Source organism: Pseudorca crassidens, chromosome 1 (genome assembly GCF_039906515.1).
Source record: "Pseudorca crassidens isolate mPseCra1 chromosome 1, mPseCra1.hap1, whole genome shotgun sequence".
In the NCBI taxonomy this organism is placed as follows: domain Eukaryota; kingdom Metazoa; phylum Chordata; class Mammalia; order Artiodactyla; family Delphinidae; genus Pseudorca; species Pseudorca crassidens.
This window is the reverse complement of record NC_090296.1, coordinates 191,352,757-191,372,151: the sequence shown is the minus strand read 5'-3', so window position 1 is coordinate 191,372,151 and position 19,395 is coordinate 191,352,757. Positions and strand designations below refer to the sequence as shown.

The 19,395-nt window shown below is 49.0% G+C and overlaps 1 protein-coding gene across 1 annotated transcript in view; it reads left to right on the top strand.

Moving 5' to 3' along the window:
• Positions 1-2,551: 2,551 nt before the first annotated feature.
• Positions 2,552-19,395, top strand: part of FAM107B (family with sequence similarity 107 member B) — an 86,780-nt gene continuing 69,936 nt past the window's right edge. The window contains exon 1 of the mRNA XM_067703892.1: positions 2,552-2,698. The gene's annotated coding sequence lies outside the window, so the exon portion shown is untranslated. The remainder of the gene's footprint in view (positions 2,699-19,395) is intronic.

The window sequence follows — 19,395 nt, the reverse complement described above, 5'->3', positions numbered from 1 at the left end:
TTTAACCTTAATCACCTCCCTAAAGGCCCCATCTCCAAATACAGTCACATTGGGGGGTTAGGGTTTCAACACATGAATTTGGGGAAGACACAATTCAGTCCCTAACATTTCTTATTTGCCAGATACTGGGTTAGGCAGGAGGATGTAAAGATATGTGTATCTATCAAGTATAAACTCTGCTCAAGGAGAGCACTTTTTTTTTTTTTTGCGGTATGTGGGCCTCTCACTGTTGTGGCTAATCCCATTGCGGAGCACAGGCTCCGGACGCGCAGGCTCAGTGGCCATGGCTCACGGTCCCAGCCGCTCCGCGGCCCGTGGGATCCTCCTGGACTGGGGCACGAACCCGTGTCCCTTGCATTGGCAGGCGGACTCTCAACCACTGCGCCACCAGGGAAGCCCCAAGAGCACATATTTATAATACAGTGCACTAGTTATAAGGCCGTGCTAGGTATGGGAAGGGCAGAAAAGGTCCATTCAGTTTGAGCAGGTCAGCAAGTCTTCTCAGAGCAACTTGGATCTCAGACAGGAGAGAAGCTCTTGGGGGTAGGGGGGGTATGAAGGTGTGCTGGGTAGAGGGGAGGCATAGAAAAGCCTAACAGGTGACAGATTCTTTCATCTAGTCCTCATAGTCACAAAACAGGGCCGTTTAGCAAATACAACACTCTGGCTGAGTGGCACCATGGGTGTTTGTTTGGGGGATACAGCAAGAGCCTAGGGAAGTCATCAAGGTGATATCAAGAGGTACGCTGTGCTACGGGGTACCGTACGAAGGAGCTTGAACTTGGCCATGTGGTAGGGATTGGGCATCCCTTAAAGGGTTTTGAGAGCAGATGTGCAAGTGGAATGTTCACTGGGGAAGCAGTTTGGAGGAAAAGCATATGTGAGATTGGGGTCTGGGGACAGCTGGGGGGCTACCGCCACAGTGTGTTGACAGACCCCAAAGGCCAGCTGGGGCAGAGCCAGTGGGATGGGGACTGGAAGGGCTATCAAGCCGTCACACAGAACGTGCAGGACTTGGAATTGTCTCCCCTGTGGGGAGTGAGGGCAAAATCTAGGCTGGATCCCAGGTTCTGGTTTAGTGACTGGTGTATCCATTGTGAAGAACAGAACCAACATAACCCAAGAATGGGAGGGAAGTAAGACTTGCGGGAAACACCGTGGATAAAGTTCACACAGGTCAATTTCTTGGGCTGGGAAGGAGCCCATCTCTCTAAATCCTCTGGCAGGTGACCCCACCCCTCAGTGGGCTTCAAGGCCTAGGGATGACCAGGCTCTTGAAGTACTGTGACTTTACAACATTTTTGGAGTAAGTAATTGGTTTACCAAAATCCATAATTGATATGACTTTTCTGTGTGATTGTGACCCAAGCTGTTTCAGTCAGAAAAGCTTCCCAGTAAATAAGCCCTTATTCATCTGTTGCCAAGAAAATTCAAAAGCTTTTGCTCTAAAATCCATTACCTGCTGTCTTTATTGTTTGTTACTCTGAAACATATCTCCCATTTTTTTACCTGCTGTGATTCACGTAGATTGTAATCTAAGAGTCTCGGGGTTGGGCAGAGAAGCGATTTGCTGTAAGGGAGCTGAGAAAAACGAAAATCCGAGAGGGAAAAAAACAAACCCTTTTCTCCTTCGCATAAGTTTTTTTTTTTTTTTGCGCGGTACGCGGGCCTCTCACTGTTGCGGCCTCTCCCGTCGCGGAGCACAAGCTCCGAACGCGCAGGCTCAGCGGCCATGGCCCACGGGCCCATGTGCTCCGCGGCATGTAGGGTCTTCGCGGACCGGGGCACGAACCCGCGTTCTCCGCATCGGCAGGCGGACTCTCAACCACTGCGCCACCAGGAAACCCCCTTCGGATAAGTTTAAATCTCCAATTACCCTTTGAAGAGCGAGGGCGAGGGGGAGGAGTCTGAGCAAATTCCCAGGTCACTGGGTTTCAGGCTCTGGCTGGACAGTACATCTGATTCCGTGTCCCTCTGAGTTTTCTTCGGTGACGTGTTGGCAGAATTTCAATGGGGACAGTCTCTCTGAATGTCACAGGAGTGGAGTGGCGATGGAGGCCAGACACCCACCAACCAACCAGTCCCGAATACTTGCGGTCGTGTGTGTGTGTGTGTGTGTGTGTGTGTGAGAGAGAGAGAGGGAGAGAGAGAGAGAGAGACAGACAGACAGACAGACAGACACAGAGAGAGATCTTTGATTGTGGGCCTCGCAAACGGGCGCCTGTCACCTTTAATTTCCCATTTCTCTCTCTCTCATCCGGTGACACTCAGTTTTTTTCTTCCAATATTCCCTCTGCTTTGAGAGATTCCGAAGCCAACCAAACTAAAACCACAGAATGAAAACCTCCAGGAATCAAACTGACAGACTTTTTCCCGGCGCAGTCCCCGCGAGCCGCGGTCCGGAGCGCCGAGCTGCAGCCAGCGCGACGGGGCGTGTCCGGGGCGTGGCCTCAGCAGCCTAGCTCCGCCCAGCCTCGCCGCTTAATTCGGACGCGCGGGGCCGCGGGGTGTGAAACAGCTTCTCTGCGCTGGACTGGCCGTGCCGCCGCCGCCGCCGCCGCCGCCGTCGGAGCCGCAGTCGGAGCCGCCGCCCGCGCCGCCTCCCGGACGCCCTGAGCCGCCGGGCCGCTGGGCGCCGCCGCGGCCGCCCGGAGCGAGCGCCGCGGAGGGAGCCGCGCGCCTTTGTGCGCGCGCCGAGGTGGGTTCGCCTACCGCACTTACTTTGCACACAAAGACTGGGAGCGCGGGGGAGGCGGGGTGCCCGCCGGGGCCACTGCGCGGCCGGCCGGTCAGCCGCCCGGCTCCGACCCTTGACGCGAGGGTACCCCGGGCGGGAAGGGCCGCCGGGCTTCCCCTCCCCGTGGCTGGCGCTGGGCGGGGGTCCCTGCGTGCGCTGGAGGACGGCGCGCCGGGCGGTGGGCGTGCGGGGAGCCCGGGCCACCCCGCACCGTGCCGGGGACGAGCCCGGGGTGCGGGGTCGGGGCGTGGCAGGGGTCGCGCGCGGGGGTACCCGAGGCTCGGGAGTGCAGGGGATGGGGGGGTGGGCGCCGCGAGGGAGGCGAGCCTGAGCGGCCGCTCCGCTCGGCTTATTGTTGCTTCCTCGGCCCTGAAAATGGAGAGACCCTGCCTGGAGCGGGGATGCGCTGCCCACCGGGTGCGCCGCGCGCGGCCAGATGCCGAGCCCTGGGCGCCCGGCTCGCCCCCTGCAGCCCCGGCCGCCGCGGAGCCTCCTCCTCCTGGGCAAACAGAGGAGGGGCCGTGGGGGCTTTGCGCCGCTGGTTTAAAGGTGACCGGGGCACCGTTTCCAAACAGTCTGCAAGTAACTTTTCTATTTTTGCCTCTTCTCCGCTCCCGCTACTCCAGTGAACCCAGTATGTTGGGTGGCGTCTGCCCCCAAGGAGTCCTAAAATTTTGGTTCTCTTAACTTCTCCTCAAGCATCTTCAGGTCCCTCGGGGATGGCGTGGATGCGTCTGGCCAAGTTTTGACTTGCTGTGTAGGGGATGGTAACAGTCCCTCTGAAATGCGAAGCGGAATCCCGCAGAGGATAAATGCGGTATCTTTTTCTCTGCAGCAAGATACCATACCTTTCTTTCCTTGAAAAGACTTGACTTAATGACAGTAGCGCAAAGTTATTTAATGAAAATGAGTTTGATATTCAAGATAAATACAGAAAACCGGAATGCGGCCTGTTAGACTTTATATTTTTAACTTGAGGATTTCTTGCTAACAGGTACTTAGTTTCCCCGCCGGCCATGTGCCCTCTCCATCACTTTGGAGATTTTAGCTGTCCAAGTTGCTTTAAGTTGAAATAGTATCTGGAGGGCGTGTATAGAGAAGATTTCTTAGTGCTAGTCTTTTCCAGTTTAAAACTTTTAAGTATAAAATTATATATATTTATTAAAAAATTGAAAAGAAATAGAGGGGAAAAAAAAGTCACTCATGTACCAAACCACCCAAACATACCCGGAGGATAAAGGCATCTTTGCTTCATTTATGGCTTGGCAGCCATGGTGTGGAAATGCATGTGTGTGAATGAATAAATCAGGGAGTTACTGATTATTAATCTTTACCACTCTTATCAGCCTAAACACAATCTCTAATAACCGTAGTCTACAGCAGTGTTTTGCCAACAAGTCGTTTGAAGTGTATTTCCTCATAGCCTTGCAGATAACCACCTATACAGAAGGGGGAGGGAAGAGAAAAAACAATGCAAGTTCCACTTAATAGGGAAGAACGGACAGATAGAAGCGTTTAATGTACTATATTCTTTGGATTTCAGGAGTAGTTTCAGATTGGCTTTTTTTTTTAATAAAAGTAAACCTTTTGGCTTTTAACATATTCAAAAAAAAAATTGTGTTCTGAGATCCATGAGAAATGTGTGATGGAAAGGAACTCTTTGTAGAACAAGGAATAGCCATGGTTTTGTAGCTGGTGACTTGCTTGCTTCTAAAAGACCTTGCGCCACGTGCCTGTGTTCTGTGAAAAAACAAAAACAAAAAACACATTGTGCCACCCCAGATTTAGCCACTGAATGCTTTTGTCATTACATACTTTTATTTTCCACTTGTAAAATGTTCCGACATTTAATTTCTCCAATATGCAAAGTTAAAAAGAGGTTTTGGAGACAACTGTTAGAAGTACTAAATTGATCACTAGGATGATGCAGTACTTTTTGAAATCAGAAGAATTTGCAAGGAGGAAGTTGTGGTTATGTACTGTCAGGTGCAATCTTTGTTCCTGTTTCTAACGTGGGGCTCCTTAATCTGTGAGTGTGCTTGGACGGGTTATGGTGCAGTACAGTCAGCCCTCCGTATCCCCAAGTTTCACATCCCCACATTCAAACAACCAAGGATCGAATCCGCAGGTGCCAAACCCACGGACACAGAGGGCCGACTGTATTCATTTTACTGCACCATTTTATATCAGGGACTTGAGCATCTGCGGATTTAGGTATCCTCGGGGGTCCTGGAACCAATACCCTGTGGATATGGAGGGTCAACGGCAGTGACCTGTGAGTGACTGTGTAAAGTGTGTAATCTGCTGTAATAATGGCACCTCTCTCCAACCATAAGTCAAAAGAAACTAAAATAGGGGCCATCAGAATCTCTCAATCTCATTTTTCAACCCTGCTATGACCTTGAACAGTCTGAGCAGCACAGCCAAGCTGGACGTGAGGTTAGAGTTGAGCTGTTTTGCTCTTAAAAGTTCTGCTGCCTCGCAGGGTGGAGAGAAAAGTTTGGGAGTGGTCCAGGGTTACAGACTCGTATGGCTCTTTGTGATGGCCAGACACCTGTCCCTGTTGCCTGGAGATTCCATTCATGGGATGTTTAGAAGCAGACTTGGTTTGTGCTTGAGAGAAGTGCTCTGAGAGATCCGGGTCCTGAACTGTAAGTGGTAGGATGGATGCTGTCCACCCTCCCTCCCTCCCTCCCTCTCTCGCTTCCTTCCTGTTACTTTTTTTTTTTAACATCTTTATTTGAGTATAATTGCTTTACAATGGTGTGTTAGTTTCTGCTGTATCACAGAGTGAATCAGCTATATGCATACATATATCCCCATATCCCCTCCCTCTTGCATCTCCCTCCCACCTTCCCTATCCCACCCCTCTAGGTGGTCACAAAGCACCGAGCTGATCTCCCTGTGCTATGCGGCTGCTTCCCACTAGCTATTTAATGCCACATGTAAAGGTGGAAAAGACTTTTAAAGATTTTTTTGGGGGAGTGGTTAAGGCATGGAAAACTTTTCTCCAAAAAGAGGGGACATAGTAGGTTAGTAATATAGCTTCATATTCTTAATGCCCCATCTGCCCCTTCCCTCCAGAATTCTCTATGCAAATGTTTGGAGAAAAGGGGCCAGGAGGTTTGGTTGGGTGAGGTCTAGATTTTAGGCATTTTTAGAAGTCCCCGGATATCTTGAGATATTGACTTGTCAGCCTTCTTTAAGTCTGGAGAAAGTAGCTGTGAGCACTGACCCGTTTCTGCATCTCACTTTGGGCTCATGTCATGTAGGGAAAGCTCTGTGCAGCTAAGGAGTCCGTGTGCGCAGCCCCGGGCCACTTAGTGCTGGGATGACCTGATGATGAGACTTCCCTGCGTTTTTTTTGTGTAATTTCCTTGTTTAAGCTTGGCCTTGTTTTGCTTTTCCTTTGTGAAGCAGACCAGTTTCTCCCCTTTTCCTTCTTGTGCAAGAGGTGCTGGGCCCCATCCGTCTGAACTTTAAACTTTTCCTTACACTCAGTACCTAGGGAGCTCCGCTGAAAAGGAGTCGATGCTTTCCACCGCATCCGATGCTGCTGATTGCTAGACCCCATCAGTAAAAGAAAGAAAATGATTGGCCAGCTGCCACTTAGTCCTGGTAAATCGTCGAGTGGTTATTTTTGAGGCTGCTGGGGGAAGCTTTGTTTTCTATTCATTCCTTCATTGAACAGACATTTCCTTATTGCTTCCCGTGTGCCCGCACTGCCCTTGCATCGGGCATACCGCAGTTGACAAGTCCCAGGGGGTCCCTGTCCACATGGCAGGGCAGGGGAGGAAGATATTTAAAGAATTGCATGAGTTACACAGACATTGTCTGATGACCGTGATATTAAGAGCTGTGAAGGGAAGGTAGCACTTTGTGAATTAAGGCATCTCAGCAAGAATGATGGAAATCCCACCTAAGGCTGCGGGACTGGGTTTCTGACTCTAAGGTGAAGGGTAGGGGGAGAGGCGTGAAGGGTAGGGCGAGAGGCGTGGAGGGCACCGAGTGTGATTTGCCCGGGGCTGATCAGTTTAAGAGCAAGGTGTAGGGGCTTGGCGGAAGAGATTTGCAGGACTGTTCGGTTGTGTTTAGAATTCGGCTGAGGGGTTGGGACGCTTTCTAGGGCAGAATTGAGGAGGGACTGGGAAATTGTAGTCTTGTTTGCGTGTTCTTGCTGAAGGTAAACCTGCCAGCCAGTGGCCCTGGGAAGCCAGCTGTGGTGGGGACATGGCGCGCCCACCCCAGGTTCTGTTACAAATGAAAAGGTAAGAGGGGGCTGTGGGGAAATCGTGGGAAGACTTATTTAAGAATGTTTTCCAGACTCAGGTGAACTGTAGGAAGGAAAATGGAGAGCAATGTAGAAAAAGGAAGGACTGCTGCTTTAACACAAGGTGGACTCTTTAGCAGTTCCATCCTTCCAAGGATCTCATTTAAGGCCAAGCAGCTGGTCAGAGCAGTTGTAAAGCAGTAGCTGTGGTCTGTGTTGTGTGTGCCTGGGGAGAGGTGGGAGGGACGCGTACGTTGGTGACAGTAATTGTCCCTACCCACCGCATAGTCTTAGAGTTTTGTGGTGTGAAGAAAAGCTCCCTCCACCCTTAGAGCCATGAAACAATGTGATTCTGGGCTGTCCTCAGTGCTATTCCTGGTCATGCTACTGAATTATAAATCCTTAGCAGTTGTTACACGGAGAAATCTTAAATGGGGAATTGCAGAGCCTAGGCAGAAGATAGAAAAAGTGCAGGTAGACCAGCTGTCCGCATCCTGGTGGGTGGTAGGTGTGTGTTGTCTGGAGGATTTTTCTCGCCTCGTTCTCTGTTCTCCTTTCTGTCGTCAATGCCAAGTGTGTGATAGTGGAGCCTCTGTGGCCCTGTTCAGTGCCAGCCCTGGGCGGAAGAGGTGGGGTTGGGGAACGGGGCGTGTTAACGAATGTGCCATACAGTTTGGAGCTTTGAAACCAGGTGTGTCTGAGCTAGTACCAGGCCCCGGCTTTGTGACCCCCACAAGTTACAGAGCCCCCGGGGGCTTTAGTGCTCTTGTTTGTGAGATGAACTTTGTAAGATCTACCTCCGAGGGCCTGAAGCCCCAAACACGTGGTCCCTGAGCGTGGCCGGCCAGAGGCGTTTAGGCTTTTGCTTTGTCGCCCACAGATTTTTGGTAACAGTGATGATGCCAAGATGCCGATGAGGGACACTGGTGCGGGGTGGCAGAGGACGAGGGGCTTCTCCCTTCTCTCCTTATCTGACCTTTCAGGATGCCTTCACGCCTTCAGGAGGGTTTTAGAGATCCTGGCTTTGCTATCAGAAATGGCATGTTTCATTCTATTCTTGGACACAGGTTCTGGCACCCTTCATAAAGCGACGTAACCAAGTGTCCGGGAGAGAGGCCGTGATCCTGTGGTGTCAGCTTTTCTGTGTCGTTATTAGTATATATGTAACACAGCGCACTCTGTGAGCGTTCAGATTAAAACTCACGTTTTATCCAGGTTTTTGAGGCATCTGGGCCTGATCCATGCTCATGAGTTTACAAAACCATGCAGTGCTCTTACAAACTCCCACTGTATAAATAATCAGAAGTTGTTTCTGGATGTCTAATGGAGAGGTACGAAAATTCCCCTGTGCTGGAGGAGGTTAAGAGTGTCATTGTGAATATGGATATATAGAAGGACTTTCTTTAGAATGTTCTTTTCCCTTACAACTTAATGTCATTTAAAATAGATAAAGCGGGACTTCCCTGGTGGTGTGGTGGTTAAGAATCCGCCTGCCAATGCAGGGCACACGGTTCGAGCCCTGGTCCAGGAAGATCCCACATGCCATGGAGCAACTAAGCCCGTGTGCCACAACTACTGAGCCCACGAGTCACAACTACTGAGCCTGCCCTCTAGAGCCCGAGAGTCACAAATACTGAGCCCACATGCTGCAACTACTGAAGCCTGCGTGCCTGGAGCCCATGCTCTGCAACGAGAAGCCACTGCAATGAGAAGTCCATGCAATGCAGCGAAGAGTAGCCCACTGCTCGCCGCAACTAGAGAAAGCCCGCATGTAGCAACGAAGACCCAATGCAGCCAAAAAAATAAAAAATAAATAAATTTAAAAAGTAAATAAATAGGGGCTTCCCTGGTGGCGCAGTGGTTGGGAGTCCGCCTGCCGATGCAGGGGACACGGGTTCGTGCCCCGGTCTGGGAAGATCCCACATGCCGTGGAGTGGCTGGGCCCGTGAGCCATGGCTGCTGAGCCTGCGCATCCGGAGCCTGTGCTCCGCAACGGGAGAGGCCACAGCAGTGAGAGGCCCGCGTACCGAAAAAAAAAAAAAAAAAGTAAATTAATAAAATAAAACAGATAAAGCTGTGGTCAGGGTTCTTTGTCTTCCTTTCCTTTTTTCACGGATGCCCAGAGTAGTGTAGTGTGTTGGAAAGAGGGAGGCCTAGTGTTCTAAAATGTTCGGAATCCTGGGCCCAGGGTCACCATTAATTAGTATGCATGTGGTTTTCGAGCAGGTCATTTATTTCTCTTTCTCTACTTTCTCATTTATGAAATGCAGATAATCACCCTTGCCTACCTCTTAGAGTGGTCTTAGGGTGAGTTGGAAGCCTGCCTTTGTTTTACCTGGTGGAACGCTTGGGACCATCAGTTGTCGTTCCTGGGACTGCCATAGGGTTCAATAGCGTGCCAGCCACCCCTTCTAGGATCAGGTGACTCTTGCCGGGTGAGAGGAGGCAGGGCACAGGATGGTCAGGGGGACTGGCCGCAGTGTCCTTCGCGTTCCTGCTGGGGACGGGCAGGGAGCATCGGTTATTCTGTGCTCGTGGAACGTGGCACCGTGGACGTGTACTAGACTGTCAGACTAAGAGTGCAACCTGGCTTAGGCAGGTAACCTCGTAGGGCTTCCATATTCTGATCTGTGAACTGTAATTATAATAAATATTTTTATTATTACCAACTAACAGTTCTTGGGCACTTCCTATGTGGCAGGTGTTGTGCTGAGTGCTTCGTGAGAGTTCTTTATTCCTTCAGCAAGTATTTAACGTGTTTTTCTCTATGCCAGACCCTGTGCCAGACTCTGGGGCACGTGGGTAGGAGTGTCAAAATCCTGCTTGCGTGGAGCTTGTCTTCTAGTGGGAAGACAGAGTGTAAAGGAGAACGTAGATGATGTGATTCCAGGCAGCGTCACTGCTGTGGAGGAAATGAGGTGGAGGGGTTGGAGTCCGGCAGGGGCAGAGGTGGGGTTTTTAGTAGGGTGAGGCCCCTCTGAGGAGAACTTGAGCTCTGAATGAGGGAAGGGGTGAGCCTCACCCCCGTCCGTCTGTGCAGAGGCAAGGGCGGATAACGGCCCAGGGGCCAGAGGTGCTCATCAGGTGGGGCCTGCGGGCTGTAGGAGACCAGGGGAGGGTCCTGAGCAGGAGATGGTGGAGATCAGCCTTGTGTGTGTAAAAACCCACCTGCAGCTGTAACTGCAGAGGCCAGAGTGGAGGCAGGCGGACCCGTGGGAGGCTTCTGTGAGTCCCCGAGGACTGGGGTGGAGCTGGTGAGAAGTGGGTGGATGGATACCTGAAATATTCTGAGGATGGAACCCTCAGGACTTGGTCATGGATTGGGGCAGATATGGGAAAGGGGAGAAGTCATGAGTGATACCTCTGTGTTTAGCCTCAACCCCTGGGTGAAGGGGGCACCGTTTATTGATCTGGGAAACTTGGGGGAGGATTATAGATGTGCTCCAACAGCTCTGACAGGAATACTGTTAGGGTTGCCATTTCACAGATGTGGAACCTGAGGATTAGAGAAGTAACAAGTTTGCTGTAGGACTAAGCCGGGTCAGGATTAGGATCCAGGGCTGGTCCTGGCCCGAGCCTAGCGTCCTCAGCTGTTTGGCTGTGCTCTGCAGAATATGTGAGTTTGCTGTCAGAATAGATTGGTGAGAAAGGACTTGTGCAGGCACTGTGAAAGCACATCTTTTTTTCCCTCAGTACAGCTTATTGAGGTATCAGTTATGTACCGTGCAATTCACCCATTACAAGCATACAGTTCCATGATTTTTAGTCAGTTTGTACTGTTGAGCACCATCACCCCAGTCCAGTTTTAGACTCTGTAGTCAATTCCTCTTTCCATCCCCAGTTTCAGGCAGACACTGATCTTCTGTGTCTAAGGTTATGCCTTTTCTAGAAATTTCCTACACAGAGAATCATACAATATGTGGCCTTTTGTGTCCAGTTTTGTTCATTTAACAGAGTGTTTCTGAGGTCCATTCATTGTGGCACACCGTGTCTGCTCTTAAGGAACATTTTTTGCCTTGGCCAGAAAGAGGTACTCTGTGCTGATGAGAATGATTTCCAGGGAGATGGGCCTTCAGATGATGAAACATAATGATGGCTAGCATTTCCTGAGCATTTCCGATTATGCCAGGTGTGGTTTCATTCATTATCTTCTGTGGTCTTCCAAGAAGTTCTGTGAGGGAGGTACCGTTAGTGTTAGTGTTTTACATATGAGGAAAGTAAGCATAGAGAGATGAAGGAGCTTGCCCCAGGTTCTAAGAGCTGGGATCAAATTTGGGCCTCCTCTCTGCAGAACTTTGCCTCGGCCAAGACTCAAGACTCCACATTCCCTTAACCCTGTTGATAAAACTTTTTTTGCGGTACGTGGGCCTCTCACTGCTGTGGCCTCTCCCGTTGCGGAGCACAGGCTCCGGACGCGCAGGCTCAGCGGCCATGGCTCACGGGCCCAGCCGCTTCGCGGCATGTGGGATCTTCCCGGACCGGGGCACAAACCCGTGTCCCCTGCATCGGCAGGCGGACTCTCAACCACTGCGCCACCAGGGAAGCCCTTGATAAAACTTTTGAGTTCTTAGCCTCAGAAAGGGCTTGGAATCCCAGTTGGAATAAGGCACTTAGCAGGTAAATCTAAAACTGTAGCTTTAAGGAGGATATTTATGACTGCGTTTTAGTTTGGGCATCATCACATGGAAAGGATGATGTCTTAAAGTGATCCTTTAGTGAAGGAGCTTCCTTAGGTATGGTGTGAGCGTGGCACCAAATTCCAAACACAGAATTATGTCATTAGGCAGAGCTTGTGTTTTTGAGTTGGTCTTAAATATTACGTTTATCAGAAGTACCATTTTTTTGGTATGAAGTTTCCCAAGGCTGTTACCTTGTTATTAATGGGTGGAATTAGGCATCATGTATTTTTCAAAGTGTTTTATGTCATTATATTAGATGCTAATACAATTTTCCCTTCTATGTAACAATCCTGCATTTAAACAGTAGTTTTTCCAATTCATGTATAGTCCATATTGGAGGATTTTGTGCTCCCCATTGCAGAGGAGTTCTTTGTGCATCACAAATATCTGAACGTTTTGAGAGGATTTTTAAAACTTCATACCTTTCTGTCTGTACACTTGGGTGTGCATCTGGCTTCCTTCTCTCCCATTTCATAGGTGCCCTGCTTGCTTCAGATGTTAACTTCTCTGTTCAGAGCATGGATTTTATGCTGTTTACATGAGTGGGTTTCCTGTGAAGCCCAAGGCTGCTAGAATCCTGTTGGCTATAATTGTGCTCAGGAACCTGTACATTTCCTCTCTAGATTGCCCCAGGTACTGCCTCTTTTTCTACCAACGAGGATCTCCTGCATCTTCTTACTGAGAGTTTCCCCTTCCTGAGCAGAGCTGGATGTGGCCCAGCCATCCATGGCTCAGTTTCTGCTCACGGGCCCCGCCCTTTCAATTGGAGAGTGGCTGAACTGCAGTTCCAGACCATCAGAAGGCAAGGGGTGGGGCAGCCCCGGAATATGTAGGACTCCCCATCTTCCCTGCATTGATTTCACCCCTCATTAGCTTAAAAATGTCTTTTGATAGTTGGTTTCTCACACCAGGGTCTGAACAAAGCTCACACATTGCATTTGATATGCTCCATCCTGTTCTCCCTAAGTTACTGCTTTGTGGAAGAAGCTAGTGCGTTGTCTTGCAGACGGTCCCGCATTCTGGATTTGGTGAGAGTTTTCTCTTTAAACGTGTTCCACCAACCTCTGTATTTCTGTAACCTGAAAGTTAGAACGAAAGCTTTATTAGATTTGTTGATGTAAAACAACCAGTTATTTTCCCAGCAAAATGGCTTTGTTGGAGAACAGCAAAGAATCGCAATTTGGGACCTAAAACTTATGGCGACCCACAGGTAAGTCCAGAGAACAGAGAAGAGGAACAATCTTTTCTAGAGGAGAAGGATTTGGCCGGGACTGTTATAAACAAAGAGTCCATTGGAGGAAACTGGGAATTCAAAGTATAGTGGCTTTTCATTGGGTGACTTGTGACAGCCTCTCATTGGCTGGGCTGTTGCCAGGCGTAGGAACCCTTCTTTCCTCCTGCTGAGTGGTAAAGTAATAACCTTCTTTCTGTTGGAGATGCAGAGGTATCTCTTTTACTTGGGGTCTGCAGTTGACATAGAGTGGTAGGGCATGAAAACTCCCCCTTCTGGCTTCCTGATTCCATTTTAAATGAGGTTTCTGTTTATTATTTTTCATAGACTCACGTTCAGGTTTAGGGGGGCAAGATTAGTTTGTTGGCCGTGTTGTACACTTCGTGTCCCATCGTCTCAGGACGGTGTCTGGTTGTCTCCCTTGTAGTGATATTGAGGTTGATCGTTGGGTCCATGTGCTGGGAGTTTGATCCTTTCATTGTGAATTTCCACATCAACCTTTCTCCCAGGGTCTGTTAGCTTTCATTGAGGACTGTTGCCTGAATTGATCATTTCATTAGAGGTTGTTGATTCTCCTCTCTTAATGAGCCTGTTAGTGAGTGTGAGATGAGATTTAAACTGGCCAGGGTGTCTGCTTAGGGACAGCTAAAGAATTAACAGAGAAGCAATGATTGGCTTGGCTTTATCCAAGCATAGCAAATACTTCCAATACTCAATACTTCATTAGAGCTAATTGCTATTTGCACCACCTTTTATGAATGTTACTGTGCCAGGTTGATTTTATTGTAAGTTTTGTTTAGCAGCAATGTTAAATTCTGTCCGTATTTGCTAACTTGGGTGCTTGGCCATCACCTAAATTAAGAGGTTATGACATGGGTTTATGGGTGAGAATGCCAAGTGATGGTGTAGACCATGATAGATTGTGTTCTTCAATAATCATGTAAAATTTCCTGACACGTAAGGACACTTATGCCTCATCTTTCCTTATAAAAGAAGTAAGTCACTGATGAGTTTTAAAATATAGGAGGTGGATGATAAATCTGAAATAGCTGAGTTTCCGTTCTGCCTAGATGGAAGAGAAATGGACCTCTGCTGGCAGCTTTCAACTTCATTGTTAAGATCAGAAAGGATGGATTATTGCAATGTGTCCAGCAGGAAGTAATTGGGAGTTTCTTTTATAGGCGGGGGTGGGGTTGGAGGGTGGGGGGGTCGTAGTAAATGATTTAATTTGTGTGTGCTCCATCAGCTGCCAGGGGCCACTGGGACATGTTACAGTAGCAATCTGATTTGGGGACAGTCGCAACATTTGAAGGCCCCTGGGATGGAAATATATCGATTCTCCTGTTACAGGCAAGCCTGCCTTTTGCCAGCACATGTTCCTGGAAACCACAGTGTGCAAACAGTCTTCATAAAGCGGTTCTAGGATCCCCACAGGCACAGTATCATGATTAGGAGTTGTGCCTTGACTAGACCCTTGGTATCAAATAAATCGTGGCTATGACCAGTAAATCATAAAGGTGTGACAACTAGACACCTCAAAGAATTTGAAATTAGAAACTACCCTGCATTATCACAGAGGGTTTGAGCTTGGGGAAGCCTTAGAGATCAAGGGATCATCTAATCTAGACTCCTTATTTCTTTTGGTGAATAAACCACCGCTCAGACGTGTCAACTAGCTTGCCCAAGACCACACAGCTCGTTATTGGTTGAGTTGGAACTAAAACTCATCCCAGAATAACAATCACTGACACGTGGGTGTTTCCTAAGCACGTGCTAAATGCTTTACATGCGTCGTTTCTGTGATCCTTATCCCATGGTGCAGGACTTTAATGGACCGTATGTTACTGAGGAGCACACTGAGGCCTAGAGACTCTCTGTAATTTATCCTAGATAACACAGAACTCAGCTACGTTGGCCCTCCATACCCATGGGTTCTGCATCCGTGGTTTCAACCAACTTCTGATTAAAAAAAAAAAAATTTCTGGAAAGTTCCAAAAGGCAAAACTTGAATTTGCCATGCCCTGGTAATTATTTACATAACATCTACATTGTATGTACAACAATTTACATAGTATTTACATTGTATTAGGTATTATAAGTAATCCAGAGTTGATTTAAAGCGTATGGGAGGATGTGCTTACGTTATATGCAAATACTTTATGTAAGGAACTTGTGCATCCGTGGATTTTGGTATCCACAGGGATCCTGGAACCAGTTCCCTGCCAATACTGAGGGACGACTCTATTCACTACAGAAAATGTGGTTTATCCACCCTATGGTACTGTCTTCTATGTTCGCCATTTCTTCTTTCCTTCCTCTCGTTCTCCTCCTCGTCCTCTTATTATCAATATTATTATTATTATTCTAACTTTATTATTCTTTTTTTTTTTTTTTTTGGTGGTACGCTGGCCTCTCACTGTTGTGGCCTCTCCCGTTGCGGAGCACAGGCTCCGGACGCGCAGGCTCAGCGGCCATGGCTCACGGGCCCAGCCGCTCCGCGGCATGTGGGATCTTCCCGGACCGGGCACGAACCCGTGTCCCCTGCATCGGCAGGCGGACTCTCAACCACTGCGCCACCAGGGAAGCCCTAACTTGATTATTCTTATGAAAGGAATTATTCCTAATGGCCCATAAACTTTGCCTTTCCATGGCTTTCCATTTACTCTAAAGATCTATATTAAACCCACCATCTCTAATATATTGTAAATATAGTCAACGGAAAGTGATGCACTAGCTATAATAAAGGTTGAAACAATAAGTAACTTTGCCTGAATTCTTAGCATTTAAAAGAGCTTTTGGGGCTTCCCTGGTGGCGCAGTGGTTGAGAGTCCACCTGCTGATGCAGGGGACGCGGGTTCGTGCCCCGGTCCGGGAAGATCCCACATGCCGCGGAGCGGCTGGGCTCGGGAGCCATGGCCGCTGAGCCTAAGCGTCCGGAGCCTGTGCTCCGCAGCGGGAGAGGCCACAACAGTGAGAGGCCTCCGTACCGCAAAAAAAAAAAAGAGCTTTTGGAACTTAAAAACTTCCTTTGATCATTCTTTAAAAAAAGAAGATCACCACTTATCCTTTAAGTACTTGAAAACATCACCAGGATATTTCCTTGCAGCAGGTCTGGAGAGCAAAAGTTCCTTCCGCGAGAGCCTCCGCATCTCTTGCTGCCTCTTTACTCCCTCCTCTCTCTAACCTTCCTCCTTCAATCACGTTAGGGACAGTCCTATGGCAGAGATCTTGGCAGGAACAGGTCTACTTTTAGGAGCAAGGGTGTGAAGGGTGGTGGGTGGGGAGCAGAGGTGGTGAGAAGTAGCCTCTGGAACTGGGAGAGGGTGTTGGTGTTGAGTGGTACGCTCTCGTTTTGAAGCCTGCATGGCTCTCACCTTGTTTCCGCCCATGCTGCCCACACAGAGCCCGGTGTGGGTGCCAGAGAGGGGGCATTTCAACTGCATGAACTGTGTCACCTGAGTACATAATGGAGCGGGGAAGTGCGGAGACCCTGGTAACATCCAGGGAGATCTCTACTTGGATGTGGTTTGTACCCTGGTCCAGGGGTGACTTTAAACAGTTTGTGATAAAACAAAAACAGTTGGCTTGGCAGCTCTCCGAATAGGTGCCCAGGTAGAATTTTTTATTTGTTTATTTTAAATCCTTTTAAATTGCAGTTCTTCATGAGCTTCCTGTGTCAGACATGCAGCTGAATCTGTAATGATGGGCACTACCAACACTGCTTTTTTCCCCTCTCCATTTGCGCTCGAAACAAAGCTGCCTGCAGGTATGGTCTGGAAGATGCTGCATGCATGGCTTCTCGGTGGATGGTGGAGCTGATTCATTTCAAATACTGCCTATTTATAGCCTCTTCAGAATAATGGTGAGACGGTAGATGTTCTCTCTACCACCGCCATGTAGGTTAACATGACTTTTTAAATGGAGATAAATTACGTTTTACTCACAGATGACTCATTTCATAGTCCTTTTTAAATACACACCCTGCCGTTTCTCTGAAGTGTGTCACTTTAATAATCAGCCCGTGCTGGAGCATTCTCAGTAAGCTGTAGGCTTGGAAGGGGGACGAGGCCTTCCAAAACCTGGAGCTCTGTATGGGAAACTGGTGCTCAGGGAAGCTGAGGACCCCAGCATCTTACAAGTCTCCTTAGTGCAGATCTAGGACCAGAACTCTCTTCCCTCGACTGCTAATTCAGCACGAGGCTTCCTTTGCTCTGACCTGCCTTGCCTACCCTCACCTACCCCCATGGACCGGCACTTGCCGCCACAAAAGAACAAAAGCAAAAACGAAAGAGAAAACGTCCTCGTTACCGGCATCCTGTAATGTGGGCGATGATTTTATTGCAGAAAAAAAATAATGTTTTAAAGAAAAACCTCAGGTAGTTCTGTCATCCTAAAAACCTTTCTTTTCTTAGTTCCTGTCCGTTCTGATACAAACTCTTAAAAACGTTAAACGTTAAAAATAGTTATTTATACCATAAGCAGAAGCCGAGGTGTTTATTGAAATGTCTGAGAACTCTCTTTGCTGATGTTGTCTGTTGTGCCCGTTTTGAGTTTTAGGGCTAAGCTACTTCCTGTGTGTGAATAAATACATGACGTCTTTCTCTGTAAACAAATACATGAGACTATATTTCTCTAAATTAAAGAATCAATATATGCGTTCTTTCCACGATTTTGGAGGAGAGCTTCGCACATCACCGTTCCCTGTAAGTCTTCTTTCAAGTGTTTGTTGTCATTGGCTGGTTCTGACATTGGCACGCTAGAAAGAGCATGAACCTCATGTCTGGTAGACCTCTGTGAGCCCAGATTTTCTCATCTCTACAATGTGAGTATGAGGCAGGTAAGTCACCTGGCCGGTGTCTGCACGCAGGTGTTGACTAATGTTAGTGTCCTCCCTGTGTCTGCTCTGCTTACACTCGTGTCTGGATGTGATGTCATACCTGATTATTTTCACCCACCCGATAGAACAAAATGATTCAATTCCATTAGGACTCAATTCAAGGTTGCCCCAGGTTTGGAGTGACTGTCTGCTTCACCCATACCGTCCTCATGGGCCTTCTACACCTGAAGCGCTGAGCCCGTTGTATAAGCAGAGGTAGATAGAGAGATGGGTTAGGAAGCTGGGGATGAATGGCCAAAGCTGGAGCTCTGGAGCCTAATTGGAGAGTGGACGAGGGACCACTGGGCTCAGGGGTGTGGATGTGGCTGTGAGTCAGCTTGGGTGCTTGACTCAGCCCATAGCAGTGGGCTGGGGTGAACAGAGGTTTAGGACCTATAGGCAGGCAGGGTTCTTAGAAACAAAGACAGGTTCTGTAGAGGAAGAAGGTTTTCAGTGGCCCAGGATGGAAGTGAAGTAGGGAGGATGTGACAGAAGTGAGAGTGAAGCTGTGGGTCAGGCATCTGAGCCACGGAGGAGAGAATCAGGTCAGTAGGTCACCAATAGCCAGGAGTCCACAAGGGTGCTGAATAAAGGCTCTCACCTGTTCATTTGTCGGTTCATGGGCTCCTGTAAATGCAGGAACTGATTGCTGAGTGAGGGCCCTGCACCCCCAGGCAAGCGGGACCCAGGGTCAACGGTGCATGGCAGGAGAGCAGCCAGGGTCAACGGTGGGACCCAGGGTCAACGGTGCATGGCAGGAGAGCAGCCAGGGTCAACGGTGGGACCCAGGGTCAACGGTGCATGGCAGGAGAGCAGCCAGGGTCAACGGTGGGACCCAGGGTCAACGGTGCATGGCAGGAGAGCAGCCACCTGGTCCCTCCTGGTTTGTTGGCGGAGGAGCTTGGTACGCACGCGTCTTCTTTGTCCAGTGTAACTATTAGTAGAGCCTCACCCACACCCAGAGTGACCTGGTCTGGTTGATAGATCATGTAGTCACCCTTCGTACATGTCCTCAGTTGCAGGTAAGTATTTGCTGTGTGCATGAAAAAAATCCCGATCAGAAGTTGGTCTGACGTGAGGTTCTGTGGTGAGCCCGAGGCTCATTACCTGCCTCACTGAGGGAGCTTGGCTACCACCTCTTTGCTCCTTAATTGAACTCTGAAGAACATTCTGCATTACGTTTTTCCACGTCCTTTTCTCTCTTGGTTTGTCTTCGATGATGGTCTGTTTCGGCAGTGATCCGCTAACACCGTAAACAGTCATCTAGCTGCACCCGCAGGCATCTCTAATTGCACCTGTTTGCCGGGAGCTCCTCAGGAGACCCTGCTGTCCCCCTGGGGCTCCCTGGGGTGCAGTAGCCCCACCTGAGTAACACCTTGGTGTCAGGGGTTGGTGAAGAAAGGAGGAAGAGTAGGATGCTTTGCCTTCTTTTACTGGTCATCCTGCTGAGAGGGGTTTTGACGTCTTGTTTGAGGGTCTGGGTATTGGGGCGTGGGACAGGGGAGGTAGGTAGGGTGGGGTAAGTAGGGCTCAGGGTGCCGTCATGAGGCTGTTACCAACACACCCCAGGTATTTCTGGTTCCCTTTGGCCTGGATTCTCTG